This window comes from Rhinopithecus roxellana, chromosome 1, assembly GCF_007565055.1.
Source record: "Rhinopithecus roxellana isolate Shanxi Qingling chromosome 1, ASM756505v1, whole genome shotgun sequence".
Taxonomy (NCBI): domain Eukaryota; kingdom Metazoa; phylum Chordata; class Mammalia; order Primates; family Cercopithecidae; genus Rhinopithecus; species Rhinopithecus roxellana.
Window position 1 is genome coordinate 201,163,495 of NC_044549.1, and position 11,729 is coordinate 201,175,223.

The following is an 11,729-nucleotide window of genomic DNA, read 5'->3' on the forward strand; positions in this document are numbered from 1 at the left end:
AAACCCCGTCTCTACTAAAAATACAAAAAAACTAGCCGGGCGAGGTGGCGGGCGCCTGTAGTCCCAGCTACTCGGGAGGCTGAGGCAGGAGAATGGCGTGAACCCGGGAGGCGGAGCTTGCAGTGAGCTGAGATCCGGCCACCGCACTCCAGCCTGGGTGACAGTGCAAGACTCCGTCTCAAAAAAAAAAAAAAAAAAAAAAAAAAAAAAAAAAAAAAAAAAAAAAAAAAAGATAGATGTAGAATGTAATCATTAGCTGAAGCTCTGCACCTGGGATGGAAATCGAGGCTGCTGCTCTGTGTCAAAGGGACGTAGATCCTTCAGCCAAGAATGAGATGTTTCATGTTTATTGAAATGTGAGAAATAGAAAAAAAAATTGGCCTAACCCTCACAGCTAGGTCTTGGTGTTCCTGTTGAGCATAAACAATTTCACAAAACATCAACATCAGACTGATAGTGATGGATCAAGACAAAACTAGACCACTCCATAATCAATGTTGAACACAAAACACATACATTGTCCAAGCCACAACCAAACATCTCATTTCCCAGCAATAAGAGTACCTCTTCTTTACCAATCTTTTTAGCCTGTTACAAGTTCTTCTTTTTTTTTTTTTTTTTTTTTGGCCTGATACCAGTTGTTTATCACATAATGGCTTTGCAAAGATGCCTCCCTGTAAATAAGATATATCAGGGTACCTAATCATAGAATTACCCCAACCTTCTGACAGCATCCATCCCTGAGCAAAGCTGTACTTCCTTAAACCCTCCCCTAAATCACTTAAGCCCAAATCCTGTAATTGTTTTCTAACACTGTCTTAATGAGATACCCCATGGTTCCCCCATGGTGTACATTCTCCCTCATAGCAATGAGTAATAAACAGTGTTTTCAGTAATAAGTATATTCCTGGTGGTCATTGCCTGGAGGGAATAGTCGTGATGTCAATCAGCAAAGTTTTACTTTTAGAAAACAAAGTTTCTTGCTGAGAAAGCAGTAGTCTCCACCAGGCCAGGTGGTTCATGTTACATGAAAGGCTGAGGCAAGAGAATCATTTGAAGCCAGGAGGTGGAGGTTGCAATGAGCCAAGATCACACCACTGCACTCCAGACTGTGAAAGAAAAGAGAAGAGAAGGAAGGAAGGAAAAAGAGAAGGAAGGAAGGAAAAAGAGAAGGAAGGAAGGAAAAAGGGAAGGAAGGAAGGAAGGAAGGAAGGAAGGAAGGAAGGAAGGAAGGAAGGAAGGAAGGAAGGAGGGAGGGAGGGAGGGGGAAAGGAAAGAAAGAAAGAAAAGAAAAAGAAAAAAGTGGTAGTCTCTCAAAGAAAGAGGTTATTTATGAGACTACAGCTGCAGCATGTTTAATCCCAGCTACCTGGGAGACTGAGGCGGGGAGGATCCCTTGAACCCAGGAGACAGAGGTTGCAGTGAGCCAAGATCATGCCATTGCACTCCAGCCTGCACATCTATTATCTGTGATGATAAATAGCAGGACAGGTTTTCACAGTCTGAGCTAATTTTATGTTTCTTACTTTCCTTATTTGAACTTTAGTTCCAAAAGGCAAGAGGACAGGGATTTTTGCCTGTCTTCTTTGCTGTTATTTCCTCAGTGCCTAAAAGACTGCCAGGCATTGGACCGGGTGCCGTGGCTCACGCCTGTAATCCTGGCACTTTGGGAGGCTGAGGTGGGCAGATCACTTGAGGTCAGGAGTTTGAGACCAGCCTGGCCAACATGGTGAAACCCTGTCTCTACTAAAAATACAAAAATTAGCTGGGCTTGGTGGTGCATGTCTGTAATCCCAGCTACTTGGGAGGCTGAGGCAGGAGAATCGTTTGAACCCGGGAGGCAGAGGTTGCAGTGAGCCAAGATCTCACCATTGCACTCCAGACTGGGTGATTATTTTCCAAAGTGGTTGTACCATTTTACATTCCCACCAGCAATGTAGAAGGGTTCCAGTTCCTTGGCAATAGATGGTATGGTCAGTCTTTTTAATTTTAGCCATCCTGATATTACACTACTTTTTCTTTTTTTTTTTTTTTTTTGAGACGGAGTCTCTGTTGCCTGGGCTGGAGTGCAGTGATGCAAACTTGGCTCACTGCAAGCTCCGCCTCCTGGGTTCATGCCATTCTCCTGCCTCAGCCTTCCGAGTAGCTGGGACTACAGGCGCCTGCCACCACGCCGGCTAATTTTTTTGTATTTTTTTAGTAGAGACAAGGTTTCACCATGTTAGCCAGGATGGTCTCGAGAGACCTCATGATCCGCCCACCTCAGCCTCCCAAAGTGCTGGGATTACAGGCTTGAGCCACCATACCCGGCCTCTTTTTTTTTTTTTTTTTTTTTTTAAGATGGAGTCTTTCCCTGTCGCCCAGGCTGTAGTATAATCTGCAATCTTGGCTCACTGCAACCTCCACCTCCCCGGTTCCAGCAATTCTCCTACCCCAGCCTCCTGAGTAGCTGGGATTACAGATGTCCACCACACATCCAGCTAATTTCTGTATTTTTATTTTTTTGTTTTTGTTTTTGTTTTTTGGAGACAGAGTCTCGCTCTCTGGCCCAGGCAGGGGTGTAGTGGCATGGTCTTGGCTCACTGCAACCTCTGCCACCTCCTGGGTTCAATTGATTCTCATGCCTCAGCCTCCCAAGTAGCTGGGACTACAGGCACTTGCCGCCATGCCCGGCTAATTTTTGTATTTTGAATAGAGATGGGGTTTCACCATGTTGGCCAGGATGGTCTTGATCTCTTGACCTCATGATCCATCCGCCTCGGCCTCCCAAAGTGTTGGGGATTACAGGTATGAGCCATTGTGCCTGGCCACATTGCACTTTTAGTTTGCATTTCTGTAGTAATGAATGATGTTGAGCATCTTTTCATGTGCTTATTTGCCATCCATATACCTTTGGTGAAGTGTGTCTGTTCAAATATTTTGTCCTTTTTTTTTTTTTTTTTTTTTGAGATGGAGTCTCACTGTGTCGCCAGACTGGAGTGCAGCGGTGCAATCTTGACTCACTGCAACGTCCATCTCCTGGGTTCAAGTGATTCTCCTGCCTCAGCCTCCCGAGTAGCTGGGACTACAGGCATGTGCCGCCATGCCCGGCTAATTTTTGTATTTTGAATAGAGATAGGGCTTCACCATGTTGGCCAGGATGGTCTTGATCTCTTGACCTCATGATCCACCCACCTCGGCCTCCCAAAGTGCTGAGATTACAGGCATGAACCATTGCGCCCAGCCAAAATACAATTAATTTCTGTATATTGATCTTATTCTGCAACTTTGCTAAACTCGTTTATTCATTCTAGTAGCTTTTTGAAGATTTTTCTTGGATTTTCTGTATAGATGATTATGTCATCCATGAATAAAGACAGTTTTCTTCTTCCTTTCCAGTCTAGATGCCTTTGATTTGCTTTTCTTGCTTGAGTGCACTGGCTAGAAATAGTGAGAGCAGACATCCTTGTCTTATTTCTGATCTTAGGGGAAAGCTGTCAGTCTTTCACCATTAAATATATGTTAGCTGTGGATTTTTCATGGAAGCCCTTTATCAGGTTGAAAATGTTCCCTCTTTTTGATACTCCTTTTTCTGGCCTTGGTAGTTTCCTTGTATGCTGAATGCTTGTGTGACCCTCTGCAAATTTCCAGGTTCTCTCTCTGTGCAACACTGTGATCTCTGGTGCTCTGTCCTATGAACTCTAGCTGCCTTGGTCTCTCCAGACTCTCAGCTCTGTCTTTTCAACTCAAGGAGTATTCCAGGGCCAGGCATGGTGGCTCACACCTGTAATCCCGGCACTTTGGGAGGCTGAGGTGGGTGGATCATTTGAGCCCAGGAGTTTGAGACCAGCCTGGGCAACGTGGTGAATCCCTCCCTATTAAAAATACAAAAACACCATGCGGGTATGGTGGCATACACCTGTAGTCCCAGCTACTTGGGAGGCTGAGGTGGGAGGATTACATGAGCCTGGGAGGTCGAGGCTATAGTAAGCTGTGATTGCACCCCTGCATTCTAGCCTAGGTAACAGAGTGAGACCCTGTCAAAAAAAAAAAAAAAAAGAAAAAGAAAAAGAAAAAAGAAATATTCTAGGCTCCACCTTAGTTTCTCCTCACTGTCTGGAAATTCTTTTAAGGTGATATGAACTGAGATGATCCTAGGTTCATCACATTATTTTCCCATCTCTCATGGATTATGTCCTTTGCTGGAAATGGAAGTCTGTGGATTATCTTTTTGTTGCTGTTTTATTTTGCTTTGATTATCTTTTGAGATCCAAAGTTAAGAACATATTCCTTTACTGTTTGGCCTTATTGAGTTTTGTTTTTTTTTTTTTTTTTTTTTTTTTGAGACGGAGTCTCGCTCTGCTGCCCAGGCTGGAGTGCAGTGGCCGGATCTCAGCTCACTGCAAGCTCTGCCTCCTGGGTTTAGGCCATTCTCCTGCCTCAGCCTCCCCAGTAGCTGGGACTACAGGGGGCCGCCACGTCGCCCGGCTAGTTTTTTGTATTTTTTAGTAGAGACGGGGTTTCACCGTGTTAGCCAGGATGGTCTCGATCTCCTGACCTCGTGATCCGCCCGTCTCGGCCTCCCAAAGTGCTGGGATTACAGGCTTGAGCCACCGCACCAGGCGACCTTATTGAGTTTTTAAAAAAAGGTCTTTCTTACCCCAAAGATCATAAAGATATTCTCTTATATTTTCTTGAAAAGTTATAAAGGATTTCTTTTCACATTTAAGTCTTTAATCTATCTGCAGTTGATTTTTGTGTTTGGTGTGAAGGAATGCAGATCCATTTTGGAATAGCATGTTGCATTTGGAATAGCATGTTGCATTTGGAATAGCATGTTGCATTTGACTTTGCTGGTAAGCTGATTGGTATTATGTTGGATCTTTCTTTTCCCTCCCTTTTTTTCTTCCATTTCTTTCTTCTTATTACTTTTTGGTTCTAGTCTAATCCATGTATATTGAATCTTAGATATAGTTTGAGGATAATCAATATATATTTAATATGAAATATTGATTCTTCCTGTATTTATTCATTCTTGTTTTGAAAGTGATGGGTTCGTTCTAGTTATTTTCCTATTAGAAAGATGCCCTCATTGGCCAGGTGCAGTGGCTCACACCTATAATCCCAACAGGTTGGGAGGCTGAGGCAGGCAGATCGCTTAAGGCCAGGAGTTCAAGACCAGCCTGGGCAACATGGTGAAACCTCGTCTCTACTAAAAATACAAAAATCAGCCAGGCATGGTGGTGCATGCCTGTAGTCTCAGCTACTCAGGTGGCTGAGGTGGGAGGATGGCTTGAGCCTAGGAGACGGGGGGGTTGCAGTGAGCCAAGATTATACCATTGTGCTCCAGCCTGGGCGACAGAGCAAGACTCTGCCTAAAAACAAAACAAAACAAAAAACGATGCCCTCATGAACATACTAAACCATGTCCTTGGTGAACATATGCAGGAGTTTCTCTAGTATCTGGAGTGGAATTGTTGGGTTATAGGCAGAGGTGAATTTATCATAAAGCTGATAAAGCTAATCTACTGTTCATAATGTTGTATTCTTTTTGTCAAAGAGAACTCCCCTCCAATTGTATAAGCTTCAGGTCCTGGAATACTTGGATTTGCCCCCATTGTTGTTTATGCACATGTTGAACAGAATAGTGCAACTATGGAGAATTCAAACAGCTTCTCTAAAGGAAATTGGGCAGAATGGTGTTGGAAGGACTGGAGGAACAAAAAGGTAAAGGGGATTTTACTTAGCAATTGGGAAGTTCCTACCTCCCCTGGCCTGGAGTGCTCTCCTCTGTATTGAGTGGGCTGGAAGCCTGTAAACTAAATCTTCCAGACTGCTTTTCCAGCTGACTTCCAATGCTGCTCTGTCAGGGAGACACTGGCAGGAGACTAGAAGGCAGGAAGAAGGAATTCTGCTCATGATCACTCCCCTGGCAGGATCAGCATCAGTAGTGGGTGACTGGGCTGCAGCAGGCAGCGACAGTCTCAGCAGAGGCAGCAGGGGTGAGTGAGCGCAGGTGTCTGGGTTCCAGCAGCCACAAGGGGAGCCACGCTTCCCATGGCTTTGCAGTTCCCATAGCTCCCTCTGTCCACAGTCCCTTCAACGCCCTCAGTTCACCATATCTTCAGCTCTGTTTGGATCTACAGGCCTTCATCATCTGCATTTTCTTTCCATTAGCTCCATTTCCTTCCATCCCTAGCAGGAATCTATGAACTACCCTTGAACTCAGAGTTCTCTTGCAAGCACCCTCAACGTCTTCATCTTGTTGGCCTCCTGGGAATGGCACCTGCTCTACAGCTCCCAGTCCTGGATGCATCCTTTAGCCCCACTTCTCTTCCAGATGCTGGTGACCCTCACTACTAGAAAACAGCATGGGCCCTGCCAGCCCCAGTCCACACGGTGCTGCATGGACACCATGGCTCCCTGCGCCTCCCTGTCTCTCAGTTGATGAGTTGCTGCCTCATCAACAGGTTGTTGTCTGACACCTCTATCATCTGTAACAAGAGGTTTTTGTTTGTTTTGTTTTTAGAATAATAGAGATGGGGGCTACCAGGTGTGGTGGCTTACGCCTGTAATCCCAGCACTTGGCCGGGCGCAGTGGCTCAAGCCTGTAATCCCAGCACTTTGGGAGGCTGAGACGGGTGGATCACGAGGTCAGGAGATCTAGACCATCCTGGCTAACCCAGTGAAACCCCGTCTCTACTAAAAAAAATACAAAAAACTAGCCGGGCGAGGTGGCGGGCACCTGTAGTCCCAGCTACTAGGGAGGCTGAGGCAGGAGAATGGCCTAAACTCGGGAGGCGGAGCTTGCAGTGAGCTGAGATCTGGCCACTGCACTCCAGCCTGGGCAACAGAGCGAGACTCCGTCTCAAAAAAAAAAAAAAAAAAAAAAAATCCCAGCACTTGAGGAGGCTGAAGCAGGCAGATCACTTGAGGTCAGGAGTTCAAAACCAGCCTGGCCACCATGGTGAAACCTGTCTCTACTAAAAATACAAAAATTAGCCAGGTGTGGTGGCATGCGCCTGTAGTCCCAGTTACTCAAGAGGCTGAGATACGAGAATTGCTTGAACCTGGGGATTGAAGGTTGCAGTGAGCCAAGATCATGCCACTGCACTCCAGCCTGGGCAACAGAGCAAGACTTCATCTCAAAAATAAATAAATATAAATATAATAATAATAATAATAGTGATGGAGTTTTGCCATATTGCCCAGGCTGGTCTCAAACTCCTGGGCTCAAGCGATCCTCCCATTTCAGTCTCCCAAAGTGCTGAGATTACAGGTGTGAGCTACCACACCCAGCCTAGAGAGTTTTCATACCACAGAGTTCAAGGTGAACCTGTAGAACCCATAAACTGTTGACAAAAGAAAAAAGCGGGAAGCAGCCTTGGGTTATCTCCAGCACACCCACCAGAGGGCAGCAGACACTGGCTAAAGCTCTTAGTCACAAATCCCGAGTGCTGGAAACAGTTGCAATGGCCAGCACGTGGGCAGAGCCCACTGCAGACAGTCCTCAGAGGTGGGAATCTGCCCTGCATCTGGCAATCTCTCTGCTGCCCCTGCCCCAGCCTGCCCTTAGCTCCTCTCTCTCGAGCCCAGTGGTAGTCCTCATGGGCTCTCCTGCTCTAGGCTGTCCTGACTTAAGGAATGTCCCCACTGCCCTCTTCCCTTCACAGCTCCCCTCCAGATCAGAGTGCGAGTCAGAGTCCTCACAGTGGCCTCACAGCCCTGGCTGCTTGGAATCCTTACCCACTGCCCACTCACCACGGCACCACTAGGCTCTGCGCTGTTACTCCAGGCCTCAGACACAGGCACACTCAGGGGCCATGTGCTTCTGTTCTCTTTGTTTATGAGCTATTCCCCCAGGTGTCTGCAGAGCACAGTTTCCTTGAACTCCTTCAGGCCTTCCCTGAGCACACCCCTGTAGTAGACACAGGCAGCACCACCACATCCCTTTGAGCGGGAGCCCGGGGAAGAGCGGTCACCAGACACCCTCCAGCTCTCTGCTCCTACAGGGCCCAGCACGTTGATACAGCCTCACCCGAGGCCACACCCCTCCTAGGACAGCCTTCATCTGGTGACTGAGCAGAGCGGGGGCCATAAAGAACTGGCCGTTTCCATCTCATGTGGGACTCTGTCCGACTGCCTAACTTCTCCAAGACTTTGTTGGGCGCCCACCACCGTTCAGGTTCTCCTGCCCAATCCTGCGTCTGCCTCCTTCCTTCCACAGGTGTTGGCCTCATATTCCATCTTAGCAAATGCCTCTGAAAAGCCCAGCCCGCAACACTCCAGCTCCACCCATCCCCATCCTGCTTTAGTTTTCTCTGCAGAACTTACCACCTCCTCACAATTCACTTTGCTTACCCAGTGCCCTTCCTCACTAGAATGTAAGCCTGGTGAGGGCAGAAATTTTTGTCTCTTTTCTTCACTCATGTACCCCTAGCATCTAGCAGAATACCTCTGATACAGTAGGTGCCAAGAAATGTGAGGAATGAGACAAGGAACTGTGGTGAATGTGGTATAGCTGGAGAAAGATGTGCTTGCAAGAGGGTCACAAAAGATGACAAAAGAGTATATTTAGCCTTGCTTCCCCAAAGGCTGAGCTGAGTGGAGTTCCTTTATTAGGAAGGAAATAAAGGAGTCAGGCAGAAGTAGGAGAGGCCTGGAGTTGTCAGGCAGGAGTTGTCAAAGTGGAGGAGCTGGCTGGGGTCTGGGAAAAGCCAGCAGTGTCTCCCAGAGCTGTACACATGCCAGACAGGTGACTGGAACAACTTTCTTTTTATTTATTTATTTATTTCAAGACAGGTTCTTGCTCTGTTGCCCAAGCTGGTGTGCAGTGGTGCAGTCATGACTAATGGCAGCCTCAACTTCTTAGTCTCAAGTGATCCTCCAGTCTCAGCCTCCTGAGTGTCTGGGACCACAGGTGTGCACCACCATGCTCAGCTGATTTTATTTTTTGTAGAGATATTGTCTCACTATGGTGCCCAGGCTGCTCTCAAATTCCTTGCCTCAAGTGATCCTCCTGCCTCGACCTCCCAAAGTGCTAGGAATACAGGTGTGAGCCACCGTGCCGAACCGCTGGAACACTTTTCTGTCATCTGTTTTCACTAAGTGGAGGGTCAACCCTAGTAGGGCTGGTTGCCTGCACCCCTGAGCTATCTGCTGAGCCTGCCCCGCTACCCCATGTTGGAGGAGCCTTGGGGTAGAGGAGACTTGCGTGAGGTGAGAGCTGAGCACACAAAAGAAGTCCACAGTGACATCCGAGGAGAGTCTGTGAGGTGGTGTGTCCACCATGAGAGGAAGGCAAGGGCTGTGGGGGCCATGCTGGGAGGAGGTGGGAGAGATGCAGCCAACGCATGGTTGGTTTGTTTATTGATTGATTAATTTAGATGGAGTCTTGCTTTTGTCGCCCAGGCTGGAGTCCAATGGTGTGATCTAGGCTCACTGTAACCTGTGCCTCTGGGTTCAAGGGATTCTACTACCTCAGCCTCCCGAGTAGCTGGGGTTACAGGTGCCCGCTACCACACCCAGCTAATTTTTGTATTTTTAGTAGAGACGGAGGTTTTGCCATGTTGGCCAGGCTGGTCTCAAACTCCTAACCTCAGGTCATCTGCCTGCCTCAGCCTCCCAAAGTGCTGGGATTACAGGAGTGAGCCACAGTGCCCAGCCACCAGTGCATGGTTTTTAGACCAGCCACTGAAGCCACAGCACTGGCTGCCTCGGAAGGGGTGGGGCAGGAGTCTGGGAGGGGCTAAACCAAGACTTGTAGTGGGGACAGGGAGAGGAGAAATGTTAAAAAAAAAAAAAACTATCCAGGGCCAGGTGTGACGGCTCATGCCTATAATCCCAGCACTTTGGGAGGCCAAGGCGAGAGGATTGCTTTAGCCCAGGAGTTCAAGGCTGCAGTGAGCTATGATCATGCCACTCCACTCCAGCCTGGGCAACAGAGAAAACCCTGTCTCAAAAATAGAAACACAGGCTGGGCACAGTGGCTCACACCTGTAATCCCAGCACTTTGGGAGACCAAGATGGGTGGATCACCTGAAGTCAATAGTTTGAGACCAGCCTGGCCAACACGGTGAAACCCCGTCTCTACTAAAAATACAAAAATTAGCCAGGCGTGGAGGCTGTAGTCCCAGCTACTTGGGAGGCTGAGGCATGATAATTGCTTGAACCCGGAAGGCGGAGGTTGCTCTGAACCAAGATCACGCCACTGCACTCCAGCCTGGGCGACAGTGTGAAACTCAGTCTCAAAAAAATACAAAAACAAAAAAACCAAAATAAAGTCTCTGGAAATGGTCCTAAGTGCATTCAGAAAATGAATAAATAGTTATTCAGGTGAATCTACTAAAACTTGGTAGGACTAATCAAAGCTATGATAGTTAAACCAACATGCATTCCTTCTTTCTCCTTCCCAGTTCAATGAGATGGAAAGTCCACTCCAGACTGGTTAAGCCAAGAACACAGGATTCCCTCTCCAACTAGCTCCCAGTAGGAGAACTGTCTTCCCAAGAGGGATAGAATGCCGGCATTTTCCACCAGGCGCCCCAGCTACCTGTTGCTGAGGCTAAGCTCTATATGAGTATGACCAAGATGGTAGCTCTCTTAGTGCACCCAGACCTCATGGAGGGGATAGAGACTCTACATTGTGTGTGGTGCCACTGAGAATACTGGGGCCCTGATTGTCTTAATTCTGACTCATAAGGCAGAGGCAAGCCAAGAAGACTTGGAGCTACTTCCCTACTCTCCACAGAGTGACAATCTCTTACAGCAGGTGTGTCACTCAGCAAGAGATGGGCCATTGTCCCCGACCCCAGCTCCAGAGCTGTGGCTCAGAGATTTTGCCTGGGTCAGGGGGAAGGCCAGGAGCTTCAGATGTTTTCCCAAATGAATTGACTTCGTTCGCAAGAGTGTGGAGAAGTTCAAGCCTAATGGTGCTCTCAGAAACAATTGAGGTTCTGATAAAAAAAAAAAAAAAAATGCCATTAAGTGGAATTTGGAAAATTAATCAGAGATAGAAGCAAAACCATAGGTTGGCTAGTTTACTAGACAGGACCAAGGAAAGATACAGTTAAGAGCCATTCTGGAGTCACAAGTCTCAATCATTGACCTAAAGAGATATCCCTTCAGGCCAGGCACGGTGGCTCACACCTGTAGTCCCAGCACTTTGGGAGGCAGAGGCGGGAGAGTCACTGGAAGCCAGGAGTTTGAGACCAGCTTGGCCAACATGGTGAAACTCCATCTCTACTAAAAATATAAAAATTAGCCAGGTGTGGTGGCACACAACTGTAATCCCAGCTACTTGGCTGGTGGAGGCAGGAGAATCACTTGAACCCAGGAGGCAGAGATTGCAGTGAGCTGAGATCACGCCACTGCACTCCAGCCTGGGGGACAGAGCGAGACTGTAAAAAAAAAAAAAAAAAAAAAAAAAAAAAAAAAAAAGGAGAGAGAGCGATTCCTTCACAGAAGTCCAGATTTAATTGGATTCCTCCGTAGAGCAATTTGTACCCCAAGGAATTGTTGAAAACAGTAGAGCAATCAGCCAGCAATTAGCGGAGTCTCACAGCTGTGTGTGGTCAGGGAGTGAGGTAAAGTCCTGCCAGAATCACTGCCATCCCAGGGCGACTGTGGGGATACCCAAGGCTGTGCCCTCTGGGGAGCAACATAAGAGGCTTCACACTATGGGTGGTGATTGGGATTGGTGGGGGGGCCGATGAGTATAGACTTCACTAAATCCACTAGTCACCAAACAA